General features: G+C 46.5%; 1 non-coding gene across 1 annotated transcript; it reads left to right on the top strand.

Moving 5' to 3' along the window:
* The first annotated feature begins 10,495 nt into the window (after positions 1-10,495).
* On the top strand, positions 10,496-10,567 carry Trnaa-ugc (transfer RNA alanine (anticodon UGC)). Its single transcript has one exon. It is a non-coding gene; the product is annotated as a tRNA-Ala (tRNA).
* Positions 10,568-21,465: the final 10,898 nt, after the last annotated feature.

The raw sequence follows: 21,465 nt of genomic DNA, 5'->3' as shown, positions 1-21,465 counted from the left end.
CCCGAGGAGTTAGACATCTTTACAGATGCGGCTATTAGCGGCATGAACCCAGCAATAGCCTGGACTTGCCCCAAAGACCCAACCCTGAATAGATCTCGGCAGATCAGCAACACGTACAGCATTACTGACGATGTTGAGCTATTTGCCATTCTTGGATCACTTCAACAAAGTCAGACCTCCCAGCAACCCGAATATCAGCATTACCGAATCATTACCGATTCACACGTTGCCCTCCAGGAACTCAACAAGGCTTATACCCATAATCTCGTCGCCAACCACATTATAAGCACAATTCAATCCTTGCGCGGACATGGCATTAATATTCGTCTGGCTTGGACACCTGGTCACACAGCTGGAGCGACTGGCAAGCACACAACGCTGCTAGGGAGTGCCTTCTTTCGACTCCTCCCCTGGCTACCACGCCCGCTGACGAAACTTCACCTACATCTTTAGCCTGGTATCAAAAAAGACGACAACTGCGGCAACAAAGTCAACGGCGGCTCCAAGAAGCTACCCCCCCAGGCTTTCTCCCTGCTTCGATATCCCTCTCTCGGCAGGGCGAAATCTTTACTAACAAGGCTTGCGCGGACGCCGCCTACACTCCGGACATTGTTCGCAAATGGTACCACGGCAGCCCATCCCTTTAATCCGCACCTACGTGCAATTTCTGCGGTGCCGCTAATATCCTCCCGAACTTGTTTCATCTAATATGGTCTTGTCCGACATTCGAAAGCGGCCGAGAACAGCTGGTAGCCAATTGCCCACCACCACGTACGAATGCGGAGCACCTGGAGCACCTGCGTTCCGATGATAGTCTTCTCGAACGCGTAGGAATTTATTCACTTGCCAGTGGTCTTTACAAAGCGGTGTAGAGCGGTCTGACAGCTCTAGTAAGGCCTGGAAACGGACAATTTGTGTTTAATAGCGTACATGAGATTTTCACTGAGGCTTTCGACTCCCTTTCCCTCATCTTCCAATAACCCCCCCCCCCCCCCCAGGGCCTCAGGCCTATTTCTAAATAAAGTCGTTCATTCATTCATTCCCCGACACGATGTTCGGTTTCCGCTCTCACCTGGCCACACAGGATGTGCCCCTCCAACTCAAGCAGATCTTTTCTTATCCCAACAGAGCTCAGACACACGCCGTCCTGACACTCAACCTAAAAAGTGCGTTTGATATCGTCCCGCGCGACCTCATTCTTGACAATCTGCCATCATCAAATTGTGAAGAACGCGCATACAATTACGTCAGAGCCTTTCTAGCTAATAGGACCACCACCATAGGGTAAAGTGAGCACCGCTCATTACGGTTTCAGCAGTTCTATTCGCCATCCTTTTCAACGTGGCCATGGCTAAGCTGCCTCCTCTACTCGACGCAATTCCGGAGCTTCGCCACGCGCTGTACGTGGACGATGTAACCATTTAGGCAACACGCGGATCGGACGGCCAAATACAGGACGCCCTGCAAGAGGCAGAAAATGTAGTTCTGAACTATGCCTCTCTGGGGGGCCTGTCTTGAGCAGCGGAGAAGTCCGGGCTTCTTGTGTTACCTCCCCGAATGCGACCAGTAACCAAGCCATCCATGAACGGTGTGTTGAAAATGGCCTGAAAATAAACACAGGCAAAACTAAAGCAGTACTATTCCATGCAATAAACAAAAACATCACAATTGAAGCAGATGTAACTTTGGCCTCTTCAAAAAATTGAAATCGTGGGTTCAATGAAAATATTACGCGTTTGGTTTGATGAACATATGACCTGGAGTCATCACGTACACTGTCTTTCTGGCAAACTTCCCAAATCGTAGGTACACTTTTGCGTCTTAGGTACCTTCCCAGCAAAATCAAATTACTGATTTACAATGCCTTATTTTTCATTTCACTAAGTAACTGCAACCTTTATGGGGTACAACATCAGCAAAAAACTTAAATTATCTCTTCCTACTTCATAAAAAAGCAACTCGAATAATTTGCAATAAGCCGTACGATTTTCCTAAGAACAGCTTTGCAGTGAGCTCAGGGTATTAAAACTTGTACACTTATTTTTTTACCGCTTGGCATTACTGTACAATAGTTCCGGAACAAAAGAATAATCTAAACTCTATTTGTAATATAGCTTCTCTGGAGCGTCATAATATTTGCTACAAGACATGATCTCCTGATTTCTGGCAAATACCCCAAACAATAACTAACTATGGAATACAAATTCTGCGCCACAGATTACCAACCTTGTTAAATTATCGTATTGATCAAAACGTGAATCCTGGATCCCAATCAAACCTACTGTCATTTTACCTTCAGCAGTGATGTATACTTCATCTGTGATTGTATTTCTTTCTAGATATTTTTTGAAATCTCATTTCTCCCACGTTTTTCCTGGTGCTATGTGGTGACAACGGCGTAAAGTCTTTTAGCTACATTATACTGGCTATTCTTGTTTGTATTTTATTTCTGTGGTGAGCGAGATGTCAATTTGTTTTGATTACATTGTACTGGTGATTTCTTGTTTGTATTTTATTTTTACTTCTTTTCTATTTTTCTTTTCTGATTTTTTTTTGTTTTTTTCTCGTCCTTCTGTCTTGCTGCCCTGTGTGTCTACCGGGCTTTTGGGCTGGCCAAGTTGCCTGCGAGCAACTTTTTCCCAAATCGGCCGTCGTACTGTTTTTGTAAACTTTACAAGAAATAAAATCATTCATTTATTCATTCATAAATCCGCGTACCTTGCCAGTAATTTGATACCCTGCGTCACCGGAGTCCGAGTCCTATAGGTCTCCATCCACAGTCTAACGGCCGCGCTACGCACACAGTTAACCTCCACGAAACCCAAATCACGCAAATAACCCACATGATCCGTCGCATCTCCAACCGACGCGCCGGTCTCAAGGAAACAGATACCCTCCACATTGTTCCGTCCCTACTCATCAGCCTCCTCGCCTACCCCGTACCCTTCCACAATTTGCTGCGCTCAGACCTCCAGCGCCTCAATACTACCTCACTGACGGGAATTCTAAAATGCGTATGAGGTGCAACAGCCGGGCCTCCGACGAACGGAGAGAGGACGCCAGCTCTGCTGTTTCTCCAACCTTGCACCGCTCGTGCGAACTGCGCCACTTATTTGTGTTTGTGGTTGAAACATTGGTTTTAACGCGTTTTTTTTTTGTTTGCGATCGCAGAAAGTACACCCACGGCTCTTCTTCATTAAAGGAACAGGGCGAATATCATTACCGTATTGATGTTAGGGTTCAAATATTCCTAATGTCTTATTTTGGCTTAACAATGCGGATAAAAAGAAATCACGGTACCAGATTTAGTAGCTATGGAATATTTTGCCGTTATGACGCTCTCGTTGAAGAATTCTTTTAACTTTTGGCCGAGCGGCTGAGTCGCGGGACAGAGAGTTGTCCAGTTGTAGACAGTTCACATTATATACATAAAACTATTTGCGGCGACCTCTGTAGTTCTCCTGTGTGCAGCGGGACCTGATATTAAGTTGCAATAATAAATTATCTCAATGACAGAGGGATCTTAGGAGGTCCCTCCCCAGTCTATGACTATGGGACCTCCTAGAGTTATTTATGCGCAGTAACATTTCAAGTGCAACAATAAACTGAAACCGAAACAGACAGACAGACATGCCAACTTTTTCGCGCTCGAGTAGTCGAAGAAGGACAATCGCGTTGCCAAACATATATTCCCCTGATGACGAAGTCATTCTAGCAACAGTAGAAACAATCATGACAGGCCTACCGCTACACAAAGAGGATCGCATAGTTTAAAATAAAATGTAACCTTTTCACATCCCCATCGCTAAGCAGTCCTGAGTGTATCGGAATTTTCTCGTGTTTCGCCTCTTTGCGAGAACCCTCCGCCACCACGGGTTTAATCCACCGTGAACGGGATCAGCGGCGCAACGCCCAAGGCATTGAGCCACCCTCATTCAGTGCTACTAGCAAGCGCAAGATACGCTCTTTCAATCTTTTCATGCAGGTCGGAAACTTTTTGAAGTTCCAGTACAGTTGACTGCGTCACAACGCTGTTGCGTACTCCACTGACCTCCGCGGTCTGTACCTGCTCTCTACTCTGCAACCAAAGGTCTTGTCTTTTATTCATATTTTGCCAAATGCCGCAAATGCGAAAAATAACAAGTGCGTTGAAAGAAGCTACGTACCCGACATAATAATAAAGTCAGAGAGCTAGAAGACCAAGTCCCGAGTATTCGAATTTGAACGTTAATCGTCATACTGCGCTCCTCAGCTGGTGCACAGGTTTTGCAAGAATTCGAGCGAAATGAAATAACTAAGTGCCCCACCGAGGAAGAGCCTAGCCGAGCGAAAAATTCGAAGCGCCAATTAAAGGAGCGTGCGATGTGGTCAGGGATTAGCATAGCAGAAAACGTTCAATAAACACAAAGGGCACGTTCTTGAGCAAAATTCCGATACACTCAGGACTGCTTAGCGGTGGGGATGTGAAAAGGTTACATTTTATTTTAAACTATGCGATCCTCTTTGTGTAGCGGTAGGCCTGTCATGATTGTTTCTACTGTTGCTAGAAGACAACGACCAAGGGAGAAACCGCAGGAGAAGGAGCTGGAAAACCAAGCCAGCATGCCTTAGTGAAGGACCTGGCACATCATTATGAAGGACGATGTAGCATGCTTTATCGCCAACACGGTCTGGTAGCCCTTTTTAATGAGGTGGCCGCAACAAAAATTCTTCTTTGCCTACTTGCACGTTGAAATGACCGCGCAAAAGCGGTTTAACAAGATGTGCACGGGCAGCCATGGAACTTTTTTCTGAGTACTGTTTCTCAACCTCCGCCTACAAGGATGCCTGGAATTTGAATGCACGGAGTGGGTGTACAACGGGCGTCTATTTCATTTCTGAACATGGCTTTACATACGTTCCGAGAGATAATGTTGAATTGAAAGCGGCAGGCTCGCAAAAGTCAAGATTACGACATCTTCAAGAAAAATTTTAGTTGTAAAATATGTGCCCTGCTACGCTTACGCCGCGAGGAACGTTGGAATTGCGCATGCATGTTGAAAAAAAAAACCGCTATTGTTGGAGCTTGCAAGAGGTGCGCTCGGATGCATCGAACGAGCTGAGAAAGCCAGAGCTGATCCAGGCTATATGCTCGCTGTTGGTGCTGCTGGCGAGCTTTCGGAATGCATTCAGCTGGTCAATGAACGGCAAACCACCAGACGTCAGGCTGCAGTTGCAGAACGAGAGGACAAAAGGCAGAAACAGGAACGTGAACTCGAGCGAGAAGAGCGAGCACAGAAATCCCGCTCGAGAGAGAAAAACGACAACAGCAGCTCGAGCGAGAAAAACGAATACGAGAACGTGAAATCGAGATAGAGAAACCAGAGCACGAACTCGAGCGAGAGAAGGAACAAAGCGACAGCATGAAAGAGAGCTGAAGCGTCTCGAGGTCGAAATCTCTCGACCTAGGCGTCACAGTAGCATCAGCGTGCAGTCTGAGTCGACTGAGCGACGTACGTTTTGAGTGAGTGACCTAATTTGACGCTAAACGTAGGAGAAGACACCGGCCTTTTTTGGTCAGTTTCGTGCGCACGTGCGAGAAGGTACAGCTTAGCTGAAACACACGGCCACAAAAGCTGCTTACGCTTTATCCGGGTGAGGCATCAGAAGTGACGGTTCGCTTGCTAAAGGAAGAGCCGAAGGACTACGAAGAAGTGAAGTCGAGCCTCCAGCTTAAGTACATGCTCTCTGCGGAATTGTTTCGCCAGGAGTTCCGTGAAGCCGAGATAGCTAAAAGCGAGCCATACTCGGAGTTCACCCGTAAGCTCAGGGCAAACATGAGAAGAGCAGCTCAAAGAAGCGAAGCCTTACGGCGAGGATGGCAAGGTGGTTCAATGCTTCGGGCTATAATAGTTCTATCGCCGACTACCGGAAAACGTGATGCACTGGGTGCCGGACCGACCCGATTTAAAAACTGTGGACCGTGCAGCTCACCTCCCTGACGAGTTAATCACAAGTCCCGGTGCGCAAGAGCCGAAGGACGGTCAAAAATTCGGCAGTAATTCTGAAAGTTGTCTACTAATGCGTAGCATTCTTATCGCACTTGTCTTAAGTGTGAGTTCCTTACAGGTACATTTTTTTCGTTTTTCTATTTCCTGTGCGACCAGTTATCCCCATTTACGCTATTATAACGATTAGAGGTTGAACTTCGCGAAATGTGAATTATTGTGGAAGTGCAGGGCGTTATACTCTTTGCCATGTGTCGTATTTTTACAGTTGCCTTTTTTTTTTCATTTCTCCCAAATTTCGTTCGAGCAGTTATCCCTATCTACGCTATTATAACACTTACAATTGGACCTTTTGCGAAATATCCATTATTCTGGAAATGCAGGAAGTGAAACAGTCCATCAGTTTTAGTATTCATTTATATATTCCTATTTTTTATTATTTCGAAATTTCTTTCATCCACTTTTCTATATAACCGCTAATAAAACGATTACAGATGAAACTTCCGGAAAATCTGCCATATTATGGAAATGAGGGGAGTCGTACGGTTTGCATTTGGCCGAATTTTTAATATTTTAATGTAATATTATTTCGAAATATCGTACTGCCAGTTATCGCCAGTTATAATACCGCCTAGGCGGCGGTATTATAACGATTACAGATCGAACTGCATTTTTGTAGAAATACAGAGCGTTGCAGAGTCCTGGCTGTGGGGGTAATCTGCAGACAATTGTGGGGGTAATCTGCATTAGAAGAGTTTTGGTAAAGCTCTGGCAACTCAGGGGCGAAGGCAAAGCTTCCCAAGACAAACGCGAAGCGAATGTGATCGTATTCTCGGATAGTGAAACGAGCCGGGAAAACGAAAGGGCGCACACGCTAATGAGCAGCGCCGAAAGAAAGCTTTTAAAAAGCACAAATAGTCTGCGTATTATAACTGTGGCGAGGCGGAGTATCGCGCTGCGACTTTCAAGATAGGCAAGCTTGTCTTTCACGTAGGAGGTAAGAGTGAGGACGGCAGGCAGTTTCTGGTGCCCTACGTACGTGAGCTCTTGGCCAGCGATAAGCCGTGCCCAGTTCTTCGCGATTCCACGGTGACGGTAGACATTATCCAAGTCTTGTACGTCGAGCCGGATCAGCTGACAGGACGAGGTGTTTGATGAAGCAGGCCGTGGCAGTGCGGAATGTGCGCCTTCCGACTTATAGCGTCAGCATGAGTGGTGCGTTTGGCGAATTGGTCACCTAGGCGGCGGTATCCTCACAACTTCTTTATGAATACAGATACCTATCCTCGAACAGGTAGGGTCAGCTGTCGCGCGAGGGAGGTTTCATTTTCAAAGCACTGCCGAGAAACCACAGCACCGTGCTCGTTGCGAAGGGCGCTACTAAGGATGGTGGCGCCACCTCTCAGAGGAACAGGGTGACTGTGAGAGATGGCGAAGATAACGCATGAACGGAGGCTGTCGACCGAGGGCAGCATAACGCCACTGAGCGCGGAAACGTGTCGGCGTTGGGTTCGGGGTGTTGAGATTAACGGGACGCCGGGGAAACGGCCACAGGCCGAACCCGCACTCATCGCGAAATTACGGCGTTTCGCAGAAGCGCGTGAACAATCAGGCTACCGACACTAGGGAGATGAGGTAGCAGGTGTCCGCTAGAACGAAAGATGTTTCTGCGGATGCGAGTTCAGACTCGAGCGACGTTGTGGCAAAGCTGGCCGTCGAGACCCCAAATGATTTTCACGGTGCAGTTGTGAGTAATGACGATGTCGCGACTAAGCCAGTCGATTGCGTCGTGCCACCAGCTCAGGTACTAGATGTCGAGCAACACCCGGCGGAGCTCTTACAGATGCCGGTGTCGCGTGAGGCTGAGCGGTCTTCTGAGAGAGGGCAGCATGGATATAGTGTAGCCCTGAACGTCCAAAAGAAGAACGATAACACCTTCCGGTGCTTGCGCAGTGACGGTGTCGCGAAAAGGGCAAGGGACAATGAGGGAGGAACAGCGTTCGACCACTCTGGCGTCGAACGGTCCCGTGTGAGCACGCCAAGTAGCAGCGCTGTGCCTTACTTTGCGTCGTGCCTCCGCCAAGGGGGGGGGGGGGGGCCTCTGAGGAGTACTGAAGCGCGCGCCTTGCTTGAGAGCTGGAAATTAAGGTGGTTTTCTCCATGTCCGATGTCCTCTCAACCAATGACCGATGCCCTCTGAACCGGTCGCAGCAGTGTTCAGAGAACGGGCGCACCAAAAACCTCAGGGCGATGCGGAGAGCCCAAGTCGCAGCTCTCTACTCGAGAAGTGGCCTGTAGACTCCTGAGTTTCTCGATTGATTTGTTTTCATGATGTAGGCCTTGCCTTTACGATTGCATTTCTCCTTGTGTGGGATATTTCCATTGACGCGAAAAGTCACCTTTCAGATTTAGCGTGCTTGGCTAAAATATTGCTGGGCTAAAATGAAGGGTAGTTAGTTATTCGCGTGTTTTTGTCACAACTCAAAGCCTGGTAAAGCTTCAGTGTGGATTTTTTTCGCACTTGCCGGGATGCGGTTGTGTTTTTGGTGATTGTCCTGTCACCTCTTTGACCAAGCCAGAAACTTTCCTAGGGAACATGTATTCGTCCAGTGACCGGCCCGGTGAAACTCTACAGGACACAGTGTCGTTCGGCCAGGGCCAGGAGTCGAGTGTCTGTCGAGCACATCTCTTAAAAACCATTCCCCGCGACAACGGTTGCTAATCTTTGTCCATCAGGATTTCGGACCCCCGGCGGAGAAGCTGTTACGATTCAGCGCACCGCTACCCGGTTCGCGCGTGCTACAAGTTGGTGTAGTGCGGCAAAGCATCTGTGCTTTGCGAAAAACCCGCATTTCTCGAACATGCTAGTACACGCGCCCTGCCGCGCTGTGCCCGCTTGCGATGACTCGTGCCGTGGCAGCGGCAAAAGCACAAAGCAAGCATCTTCTAGCCGGGGGATGCCGAGACTTGGAACTGCCAGCGGGCACCGTTGGCAGAGATCTCCTCGCCCCCTCTCTCAGGCTCAACGTGCACCGCTACTGTCGGCTGTTACGAACTAGGGACCGAGTGTGTGTTTGTGTGCGTGTGTGTTGTGTTCGGGCCGCTTGCAAAAGCACTGGCAGAGTTGCTTGACCGTTACCACTTCGGGGGATACATATGCGGTTCCTCAGAGCGAATAACTAATTCGATTTACAGATCCCGCTGTTGCTTCTTTCGATTCTTGCTGTAAGCACTCCCGGAAGGGTGATGTTCCTGCATCATCGCTGTTTATCTCTCCATGCAGAAAACCACTTACATCTTGCCTTCAGCTTTTTGTCGCAATCACCAAAGCAGCCACTTTTGCTGGCCGCTCGTCCACCGTACGCTTCCACTACATGACGGGAAAGACGGAGCCCAGTTCGGGGTTGCCTTCGCTCGCCAACGTAACGGAGGTCATCACTAAAACTGAAAGCGCAAAGTGTGACAGGGGCAACCAAAGGGAGTGGCACGAGCGCTTACTATTGGCTGATGTTACACTAATACTCTTTACATTTACCCCCTGTAGGGGGTAAATGTAACCGGGGTAGAATCATGGTAGGAAGGGAAGGGGAATCGTGATTGAAAGGGAAGGTGCGCGAAGAAGCGGTCATGGCACGAAGTCGTCCACGGCATGAGGCGTTTTCTATAGCGCTAGCTTTAACTCGTACCGAGAAGTGGCCGTGCAGGCGAGTACAGTGTAGATAATGCTAGCGTCGTGCTATGTTCAGACTACCGACGTAACAGCCATATAGTACGCTATGGACGTAAAAAAAAACGGCGTTTCACGCAGTTCCATTGGCTGAGACGTCAACTGACGTCGTTATTTAAACGAGCGAACAGACGGCCAGCGAAAGTAGCCGTCATTGTAGTCTCCCTCTACACAGGCGCAGGGCACAAAGCGCAAGGCGTCGATCGAAGCCATTAGTAAGCGTTAAGGTGTACCGCAAAGCAAATCAACTCAAACGGCGTGATTTTGAAGTCCCTCGATAACGCTGCTCAAACACAATTCGCCTCAGAAGTTTAATTAGATATATATGCTTTCGCATTCGCAGCCCAAACAGAAGGGGTTTAGTTTCCTCGATCTTCTTGTTCGGTGAATGTCTGCATCCCACTGAAACCTAAACAGCTCCGCCGGGGAATCCTCCACCATTATATCGGCTCGGCTCTTGAATTCTTTTCACGTTGAATTGTTCCCTAATACCGAAAAAAAATTCAAATCAAGAAAGAAGGTAATGATATCGGAGCGTTTTTATTTCAATTAACATCGCTTTTCTTCTCTCCTACATAGTCTAGCAAGAAAGTAAAAAAAATTGAGCTTTCGCGAAGTTGTTATTGCCCAGTAATAGCCATAGCAACGACAGAGCTTGTATTGGCATATAGGCAACAAAATAAATTACATGAATCTTACGCCGTCTGAAACAGGTAAACTTACACACAATCCGCTATTAAGCTCTCTTCCACTATGGTTTGATTTTATACGGAAACTGTCCGGGGGTGTAGCTCAGAGGTAGAGCGTCCGCTTTGCATGCGGAAAGTCCCGGGTTCAATCCCCGGCTCCTCCATGGGTTTTTATTTTCCTTTTTGAACTTTCATTGATGCCTATGCGTAGCGGCCATCTCCAATATAATTTTCACATTGAAGTAAGTAAAAAATGTGTATGTTGTTTTAGAAAACACCCACTTGTTTCAGTACTTAAACTAACCCTTTCTACACCCAGTGCAACACGCCTCAGAGATGTTGTCGGCTACAGAATTTCATAAACACCCATGTTTGAAGTGACGGAACAGCAGAGATTGATTAAAATGTGGAAGAAGATAACACCCACAAGACGACTCATGTGACCCCGTATTCCAGATAATGCAGCATGTTTTGCAATCTGCCCATGTTTGATGTTTACAATCTATGGAAGCGCGTTTCGCTTAGTTTGTCCTTACCGCAACTAATATATATGTTTTTATGCGTCAGTCCTTGACGGGGCTGCGTATTTTATTTTCGCACCTTCATCGACCGGTCACTTTTTACACATCTTTGTAATTTACACGGGCGTGACAACTACACAGAAAACATTCTTCCTTAGTTATGTTTTCGTATTCTTTTACCCAAGCGCTTAAGACTTTACGTCGATTTGTATCTTTTTTTTTCACACCTGTACACTTTATTTTAGCGAGATAGTAAAATTGCTGCCACTGACCAGGCCAATATATGCGCACTGAGGATAAGACGAGAAGCAGACAAACCAGTACGCTGCTAGTACAGCGGAACCCACCCAAGGCTAATCCCTTATCCATCCCCCACTCAGGAATTTATTTTTTCTCATTTTATTGCAAACACTTTAAGAGGCGCATTTGCGCTTTCCATTTCCCATCTCCTTAATGTAATGCAGGGAGGTACTTCTTGGATGCCGGTAATGATATTGAACAAATGGGCACATACAGCAAAAAGAAGAGGTTTTATTGGCTGAGTCGTTTGACCTTCTCTTTCATGTGTGTCTCAATTTTTATGGTGTATAATACATTTCACTTGACCATGTTTAATTCAAGTAAAAGAATGATTTCTTCAGAGCCTGCCCTATGCAACATGGGCGGGAAAAACTGGATGACATCTTGGACGTAAATTCCTCACTTACGAATTGACCTGCGTAGTGGACCTTGCGGTTCAGCGATGTTCCACCTTTAGAACGTGCACGTCTTATCGCTTAGACCACTGACTGTTAAACTCGAACGCCTGCCGCTAAAGACAAGGCGCTGTAGAAAATCTCTTGAGGAAAGATGGGCCTTCCAGAGCTCTCAAAAATGTGGGAGCAGAATAAAGGGCGGGGAGAAGTTCTGTTTGCAGAAACCACACGATTTAGAGGCGGAATATTTTCGGTGGTTAAGAAGAAGTAAACGGAGCAGGGACCACTCATTTCGTGTCCACGACAGCGACACGTGCTGCATGCCTGAATGAAGCTGTCCTGCCGAGCACATAGAGCCTCCCCGATTTTAGGGGTCCCGGACGGAAAGTACATGTTTGGATACGCCGGACGAGCGGAGTTCACGACATCGTAAAATGATTTGCTGTTACATCGAATAATTGCCGTTATGTCGTTAATAAGAATAATAAAAGGGGGGGGGGGCAGGAACAGAGCCCTTGAAGACAATGCACTAGAATAGAGCACAAAAATAAATGTTATGAGACCAGCATTAGGCCTTTTGTTTGTTCACGAAGTTCTTGTTTCCCATCCTCGACGATTGCCTACAGTGACATTTGACAGGTAAACCTTGAAACTCTGAATACCGACTAATATATCAAAGAAGTCATGCAAAAACTGTTCCTGGAGTAATCTAATGACGCGTGACAGTTTTCTGGTGCTGTCGACATACTGCGGGGAAGAAAATTTGCCATCTTGTTTGAATGGACTGTAACGTGTATTGGATGGCCTACGATCGTAAAAACTTCCCGCTGTGTATTAGCCACTTTTGAACCCGAAAGGGACTCAAGGAGAAAGGAGAAAAAAAAAGGCGCTGGCTTAATTCATTCAATTGTGGAGGATGCGCGAGCCGTGCGGGTTGTGAACCCGTTGCTGCGTCGGGGACGAGGGATTTCGCGGTTGCGTGGCGGGCAGTTGCAAATGAACAAGTCAAGAAAGTGTTAAGCAGCCCTAGTAGACTCGGTATGTCCAAATAATAGCGTTCTTGGAGCACAGGCGGCACACAATACATCTGTATGCAGAAATTGTCGAACAGGTCAACTGAGTTGAAAACCACCATCAACAGCCCGTTTTGGTGCACTGCAGGGCGAAGGCCTCTCCCACTGACCTCCCCCCGATTCTGTAATGCGCTGCTCCAGGCCATTCTTCGCCTCCCGATTCTCCTATTTCGTCTCTCCGCCGAGTTAATGGCCTGCCCCTTCTTCCAGACCCGTCTCCCGGTGTCCATTCGTTTGCCCTCGTGGTCCACCTGTTGGCAGTTAGTCGTACTACATGGCCAGCCCTTTTTCTTAATTTGAACAATTATATCTTCTACTCGAGTTTGCTCTATTACACAGGTTGCTCGTTTCCTGTCCCTAAGCGTTACTTCTATCATTATTCGCTCCATGGCCCGTTGGGCGGATCTAAGTTTGCTTTCTAGTTCTTCAGTACGGCGCCAAGTTCCCGCTCCGTATGTGATCACCGGTAGGATGCACTGATTTAATACCTTTCTTTTCAAGGGCAGAGGTAGTTTACTTTTCCTTATTTGTGAGTGCTTGCCGAGTTCACCCCATCGCAATCCTATTCTGCGCCGAATTTCGCTCTCGTGGTTGGGTCAGCACTGCCCATCAGGCCAAAGTAGTTATATTCTACTTGTTGCAGCGGCTCGTTACCTATCTTATCTTAAGCCACAAAGCAAAACTCTTTGAGTGAAGTTCAACAATAATTTTTTGAAGTTGTTCAGCAGATTTACTGAGCAAGACCACGTGTCTGCAATCTGAAAACTGAACTGAAACTGAAGTGAATATAAGTGTTATTTCAACCAGGATCCCGCTGAAGGCTGAAGTACTCTCCGTTGATCCGTAAACCTAGGTTTTCCCAGTCAAGCTTCCTGAATTCAATCTCCAGACATACTGGGAACTATTTCGGCGAGACGGTATCTGCTTGTCGCACCCTCTTTCGTATCGCAAATTTTTCGATTTGCTTGCGAAGTGTTATCCTTCCGTGCACTCCTCATATAGCCGTCTAGGAGTCGTAGGTAGGTCTCCTTCATTCTTTCGCCATTTAAACCACCCATCAATGCGGCGGTATTCGCTAAATCACACGCTTTTTCAGTCTGTAAGCTTTATCTAAAGCGGCCCATTATCTCTGCTCATTTTTCTATTACTTGATTGATGACAATATAGTTATCCATCTTAGAGTATCCTTTTCTAAACCCGGCCTGTTCCCTGGGTTATTGGAAGTCTAGGCTGTCGTATATGGGGTTAACTATTATCTGCATGCCGCCATGAGTGCTGCGCGATTCGCTCAGCGTTCTCTGGCGACTGCAATTGCAAGGCACATTTGTCACGCTGTAGAACACATTGAGGCTCTGGCCGCACCCGGTTGATCGGACAGGTGTTGTACTCACAAGCAACGTATCAGCCATTGCTTGCTTTAACCTTCTTCTTAGGACTGGTTAGAAGGTGTCGACACTGGTTAAGGAAGCGGGATTGCGGAGAACACCCGGAGCGGCTATCACAATTGCAATCCGTTAGAAGCTCCACAGCGACTGCTCAAGCCGGTATACATAAGTCCCCACGGAGCCAAAGTAAGCCTTTGTGCCCGCATCACACCAAAGATGTCAAGGTTGGCCGTGACAGCGTCCGACAACACTAAAATTAGACGAGCTATCCACAGTGCTTTTGAACGCAGCATGAGGATTGCACTCTCTGGCACTACTGGAGCGAGTTATTTGAGAGATATTGTCATCACAACCCAATATCTGCGGTTTTTAGTTTAAATTTTTACTTCAGGCTGGTTTTAAGGTGCGGCCCGAACAAAAGTTTCCTAAGGTGGACAATCCGCACAACAGCTATCACAGAAACATTCCGTACGAAGCGCCTAGTGGAAAATACTTGAAGCAGTATACGAACGCTCCCCACGAATTGGAGCTAAACCTCTGGGCGCGAATGACCCTGAAGCCCCAGGATCGAGCGAGATGGGCGGCTTATAAGTCAAAGGGATGGAGAAGCTCCAGGCACTTCACGGTTCTGTGCTAAGCCTGTTAATCCCCGTGCGTGCAGAGTTCTGTTTGTGCCATTGCTTTAGGTGAGGAAATGACGGTGCATAAGCCTCCACATTTAAGTTTGGATAGTACGGCTTCGCGTTCCTTGTAGGAGCGTCCTCAACTGCCTGAAGAGAAAGCAACGCCGCACAAACTAATCCACCTTTCTAATGCTAGCCGGGCAGGATTAGGAACTCTTTCGTCTTTCCCTCAGTGCTGGCGGGGGAGGGGGGGGGGGAGATTTTTATCATCTTCTTAAGATCTGAGTCGGCAGACTCTGCGCCATTCAAGTGTACCATGTGAAGGCAGGCAAACTGCACTCTTTTGTTTTCGCGTGAACTCTCTTTCTTCCCTTCTTTTCCCTATTTCTACTCGCCCTAAAATCTCCGTGCCGCAACATTTCGAGACGCCGTAATGTGGGAGCAATAGCAGCTCCCGCTTCCTTTCTTTTCGCTTTTTGTCTCCTTCCCTATTATATACAATAGGTAGCTGTTTATATATTGTAGGAACGCAACCCCTACGTATGGTGTGGCCGCGCATGGTGATCGCAGTGCAGTGAGGCACATACAGTGACGTCAGCATTTTGCCGGTATTTTTTGCGCGTTACGTAACACACATTACGGTCAGCTACAACAACTCCGCTGTTGAAAGATCTGTTTTCACCAGCGCTGGACCAGTGGTAACAAATGAGCGAGAGGTGGTTGGTTATGATAATTGTGTTAATAAACGCCAGACAACGACATTATGTTGTGATATGCCGGGAGTTGACTGCGCGGGAGGAGTGAGTGCCGGTTGAAAACAAAATGCTTGACTGACTAAACAAGCAATGTACAAGACATTGTTAAAGACATGCGTAAATCTTAGAAATTTAACCCAAATAATGGGAGAATATAGTCACCCTAATAGTCATGAAGCTTCTGGCACAAGTTATGTGTTTAGCAGCTCAGTAACACTCGAACAGTTGTGACTGCTATCGCTGCCATATTTGTTTTACGAAGCGCCATAATGGACAATGAGAGCTTGCTTCCGGGCTACACGGTACATTACTTGTTATGAAACACTGCGCTAAACTAACATTGACGACGGCGAAGGGCAGCAGTACACAAGATCCACACATACGAAAGCGCCACTATCAACTGGCCTTTATTTATCGACTCTATCGGAAAGCATTGGAAACATATACATAGAAAGACAAACATTCAAAACCACCACACAAAACCCAATCTGTGTTCAATCCTTGATCGTTGTTATCGCCACCTCTTAGTGAGACCGTAGGAAAAAGAGGTGACGATAACAACTATCAAGAATTGAACACAAATAAGGTTTTGTTGGGTGGCTTCGATGATTGATTGATTGTAGGGTATAACGCGCCGACGCAACGCATGCGATGAGGCGCGCCGTAGTGAAGGTCTCCGAATTAATTTTGACCACCTGGGGATCTTTAACGTACACCGAAATCTCGAACGCATGGGCTTTTTTGTTTTTTCCCTCCATCAGAAAAGCGGCCGCATAAGCCGGCAATCGAACCCGCGTCCTAGTTCTCAGCAGCACAAAGCCTTAGCCACTGAGCCGCCGCGGCGGATGTGTGGTGGTTTTGAATGCTTGTCTTTGTATGTTTATGTTTCCAATGTTTTCCGAAAGGGTCAGAAAATAAAGGACAGTTGATAGTTGCGCTTTCGTATGTGTGCATCTTGTGTTCCGCCGTCCTTTGTGTTCGTCAATGCCCATTTAGCGCAGTGTTTTATAAGAAGTCATGATGGAGTCACTTTTAGCTGAATTTCACCACGGCAAAAGCCCTGCAGGCTGCTGAACATTTGTGTGGGGTCCTTCAGGGAATGGCGTCTAGTCTTATTTAGGCTTTGTGGTCCGCGCCCTAAAAAGACATCAAAAGAAAAAGGAAACAAAACAGAATGGGGCAATGTGGCAACGAAAATTCGCACTTTCTTCAATATTCATTCTTACAAGAGCCTTCTTTCACACGAAGAAACTCCGCAACCGTTTTTCTTCCAGTGACAAGTGCACTTTATTTTTTTATTTTTTATTCTGCTGATAGTACAAAAAACCCATAACCCCATTGTCGACAAATAACATTACGTACCGCATTGTCTTCTTTATGCTAAAATCATTAATATTCTTAGTACAGCATGTTGTTGCGCTAGTTGGTATTGCATTTTTAATGGTAAAAAAACTGCGCGTGAAAGACAAGACAATGCGAAAAGGACAGGTCTGCGCCCGTCCGGTACTTTTTATATTGTCTTGTCTCTGACGCGCAGTTTTTCTACCCTTAAAATCTCTTGCCGTAGCAGGCAATTCTCGGGTTCCTCCACAGCATATGGTAACACCGCTAGGGCCTGTTCGGAAACGACAAAAATAAAAGAAACAAGCCATTCGAGGGAGTTCGGGAAACACATTATGTCCAGTAGTCCGTATTCGGTTACGGAAAACCTGTCGGGAACGTCTGAGCGCACTTTCGCTTCTCACATGTCTCGGGCTGTGCCGCTTTCGCTCGTCCAGTCTCTTCTACCCCCTCTGTCAACCTTTCATCGGACCCCGCCTGCCCGTGACGCTTTCAAGGAAGCGAGCGTACGTTTGAGTCCGCTGTTTACCACGGCTCGTTCGCAAAGGCACATCTCTGGCTAATTACAGGAGGTCGTTGGAACTGCGGTGTCAGATGAGTTCCCGCCTTATAGAGAACCAACTATTAGTGGCTGCCGGCCTCATTAGCTGACGGATTCCGCAGGAACATCTGAGGTCGGTACCTTTTTTTTTTGTTTTCTAGGAGTACAAATAAAAATACGCTGCTCCTGTCAGCACTCTTCCTAATTTTCGGAAAAAGAAAGTACTTCTGCATCCTGTTGGCAACAGTTCTTGACAGTTTACAAAGGAAGAGAGAAATAATATAATTTGTGGAGATATATATAAACATTATTGATAAGGATACTGCATCCTGTGCTGAATATGTGAATTGTTACCTTGGCTATGGAATGACTTCTCTCATCAATTATCCTACCAGATGCGATTCAAGTTGCTCATCACCCGTAATCTATCATATCCTGTGTAATATCACCTGCAGTTTAAATTGCGTTGTTATTGAGTACTTATTCACTGATCATTAACCAGTTTTTTTTTTGTGCCTAGCAGCTCACACCCTCGTCCGAAAAAGTGTCCAAACGAAGTCCGCATTTAATTCCACAAAATTCGTGGAACTGGTACGTGGTACTGACTGGAGTTTTGTAGCAATAGAACAATGCGCAGAAAAAGCTTTTCGTGTTTTTTTCTGATATGGCCCTCCTTACCTATAAAGATGCTACTACTACTACTACTCTGCTAAAATAAGCGCGTGCGTCACATAGTGTGCATCCATAACCCATATCACGAAATGGTATCGCTCCCCTACGAATCCGACCTTCTTAAAACCCAACCTTCTAATACTTCCCAGAAAAGTCGGTTCAAGAAGTCTTCTAACTTACTACCAATGTAGTTGAAGCAGGCCAGGCGGGAATACTGTGGAAAAGAAATTGATAAGAACGGCAACAATAGCAGGAAAAACTGGCAATTAATCAACAGATTTTTAAACCATAATGTTCCACCAAATTTATCAAAAGTGATACTTCATAATTGTTCTATTACTGATCCTAGTGGCATTGCAGAGGCTTTCAGCAAACATTTTGCTAAGTGTGATAGCTCCCAGATTAATACTTTCTTCCCCGCTCTGTCAAGTTGTCCTCATTCTTTCTGCTTACGTCCTACTTCGGCAGCAGAAATTTTAAATGATATCTCATATCTTAAAACAACTGGACCGCGTCTTGATCATATTCCCCTTCGAAGATAAAACTTAAGTCTTAACAACCATCGCCCCTTTTAACCGAAATCATCAACAAGTTTAAATATGGCAAATTTCTCGATTGTCTGAACGTTGGTAAAATAACTTCTGTTTAAAGAAAAGGTGACCGGTTGTATGTTGTATGTATGTATGTATGTATGTATGTATGTATGTATGTATGTATGTATGTATGTATGTATGTATGTATGTATGTATGTATGTATGTATGTATGTATGCATGCATGCAATCCGTCTGTCCATACGTACGTACGGACGGATGGATGGATGGATGGATGGATGGATGGATGGATGGATGGATGGATGGATGGATGGATGGGCGGGCGGATGGATGGATGGATGGATAGATGGATGGGTGGGTGGGTGGATGGGTGGGTGGATGGATGGGTGGGTAAGTGGGTGGGTGGGTGGGCGGATGGATGCATAAATGGGTGGGTAGGTGGGTGGGTGGGTGAGTGAATAGGTGGGTAGATGGATGAATGGATGGATGGATAGATGCGTGGGTGGGTGGGTGGGTGCATGGATGAATTTTTGGATGGATGGATGGATGGATGGATGGATGGATGGATGGATGGATGGATGGATGGATGGATGGATGGATGGATGGATGGATGGATGGGTAGGTGGGTGGGTGGGTGGGTTAATGGGTGGATAGATGGATGAATGGATGGATGGATAGATGAGTGGGTGGGTGGGTGGGTGGGTGCATGGATGGATGGATGGATGGATGGATGGATGGATGGATGGATGGATGGATGGATGGATGGATGGATGGATGGATGGATGGATGGATGGATGGATGGATGGATGGATGGATGGATGGATGGAGTGACGTGGGCCGAGAAGGGCGGCAGTGCGGTCGGTAACAACTGCCCACACAGAAGGAGGTAACTCATTGAGGTCCTGGAAATACTCCTAATAGGTATTTGTGTGTGGCGTCTACCACTGGGGCGGTTAACATCGAGTGCTACAAGGGTGCTGATGGGATATTTGCCATATATGCAAACCTCGAGCGTGCAAACCGCAGCTTGACATATGTCCATGACTTGATAAAACTTGTTGTTGGGCGAGTTGATTGATGATTGTAAAAGAGCACAAAAAGTTGGCACGCATAGACGAAGAATAGACAAGACGTGCTGTCCATTCTTCGTCTTTGTGTCAACTTCTCGTGCTCTTTTAAGAAGCAAGGTGATGCAGAGGAAATCCAACTGCGCGAAAGATAATGGAAATACATGAAATTGACCTGCAAGATAATAATTGCAGCCGCAAGGCGTCAGTTAAGTTGTTTTAAAAACAGAATATTTTTTTTCTAACATGTGGCGTCCAATGACAGTGACCCAGCCAAGTATCTGTATAAATTTTGCCAAGAGCGTGAACGATTTTTTGAGGAGTCGAAGTGTTGCAGTTTAGTTTTGTGACTGTTTCAATCTGGGGGCCGAACCGCAACCGAACCAAACGAAAAACCAGGACCAAACCGAAATTTTTTGCGGGATCTGAACCCGAACCCGAACAGTTTTTTTTAGCACACTGAACCCGAACCGGAAATAAACTGAAAAATTAAATAACGGTTACTCGTTTCCGACGAAGCGGTTCGACGATCCGATGTTGGTATAGAGCGGTCAGTTGCATACTTCGTGTTTACATACCATCAGCTTCGGGATCACCTACGAACTTTTACACATTAGATATATGACAACACTATCAACGTCCTCTCTATTCGTGGTCGCAACTTGAGGACACACATCCGCACCAATATTGAAATCACATGTTTGGGCTGGTCGCCCGCAGACGAAATACCACGCTCTCGGTTGCGTGGATACGTACGGAAACATAGGCTTCGCGCGTCCTGGCGCAGGTGTTGCGGCGAGCATTGTCAAACAACGCAAGATAAACGTCAAAATACCGAAAGAATAAATTTTAGAATTATTTTACGCAATTCTTTACATTTTCTTTCAATATATCATTAGGACAAAATTTTAAGAATATTTATTTTAATCCGTTATACTTTGTTCTCCGGGCAATGGTGTGTTGTAAATTAGCGGGCTCGATGGATAGACGAATAAAAATGCCTTTTTTCAATAAAGGGGAGAGCATAAATGAGTGGCTGGTCACCAGAGGGGGGGGGGGGGGAGGTGGCGTGGCGAAAATGCCATGCCCCCCATCAGCCTCCAGCGCTCTTGCAACGGCACAAACTTGCATCGACGGGTCAGTGCTAAGCCTCGTGCCTTCCCATTATTATGGATTAGGCAATTACAGACAGCTAGAAGGGGGATCCCAGGGCAGCTATACGCTATAAGAGCTAAATTTGCGCTTTCGACTTTACACGGAGAGCATTAGGGTCGCTAATCTCATAATAAAAAAATGATAATTTACAGGTGATATAGAGTGCGTCAGTTGGGAGCTGCCGCCAGGCGGCCTGCTGAACATGCATGCTCCGGAATTTATCAGGTGGAGGATATTTCTGCCTCTCCTGGCGGTAGTGCATGAGTATCCTAATGATGCGTTGCCTGGCCGATCCGAAGGAGAAGTCCCCACTGCCCGACTGGCGAAACCGCCCATGTAATAAAAAAATGTGCAGGGACAGTTGGGCCACCAAATTGCGGCACGATCGCGCAACAGCATTCTACACCTAAAAGTGCCCGCTTGTTGAATTTTGTAACTCCTGGGGATGCATAGCGATACATGGTGCTTTCATACTGTGATATAAAACTGCTTACATTACTCTTGGTAAAGCGTCGTCCCAACAATTTACTTCTCTAGAGAGGGGAAGCCGACTCTATAGAGACTCGTTACATAAGATAGCGGCTGAAAATAATGTTTACGCTTTAGCAGACAACTATGAGAATTTTCGTACCACTATTTGCACATTGTTAGTGGTAAAAAATGCAGGTAGAATTGCTGGGTG

This window comes from Haemaphysalis longicornis, unplaced genomic scaffold (assembly GCF_048455015.1).
Source record: "Haemaphysalis longicornis isolate Haplotype H1 unplaced genomic scaffold, Haemaphysalis longicornis Haplotype H1 scaffold_12, whole genome shotgun sequence".
Taxonomy (NCBI): Eukaryota; Metazoa; Arthropoda; class Arachnida; order Ixodida; family Ixodidae; genus Haemaphysalis; species Haemaphysalis longicornis.
The sequence above is the reverse complement of the archived record's forward strand: the minus strand, read 5'-3'. Positions and strand labels throughout refer to the sequence as shown.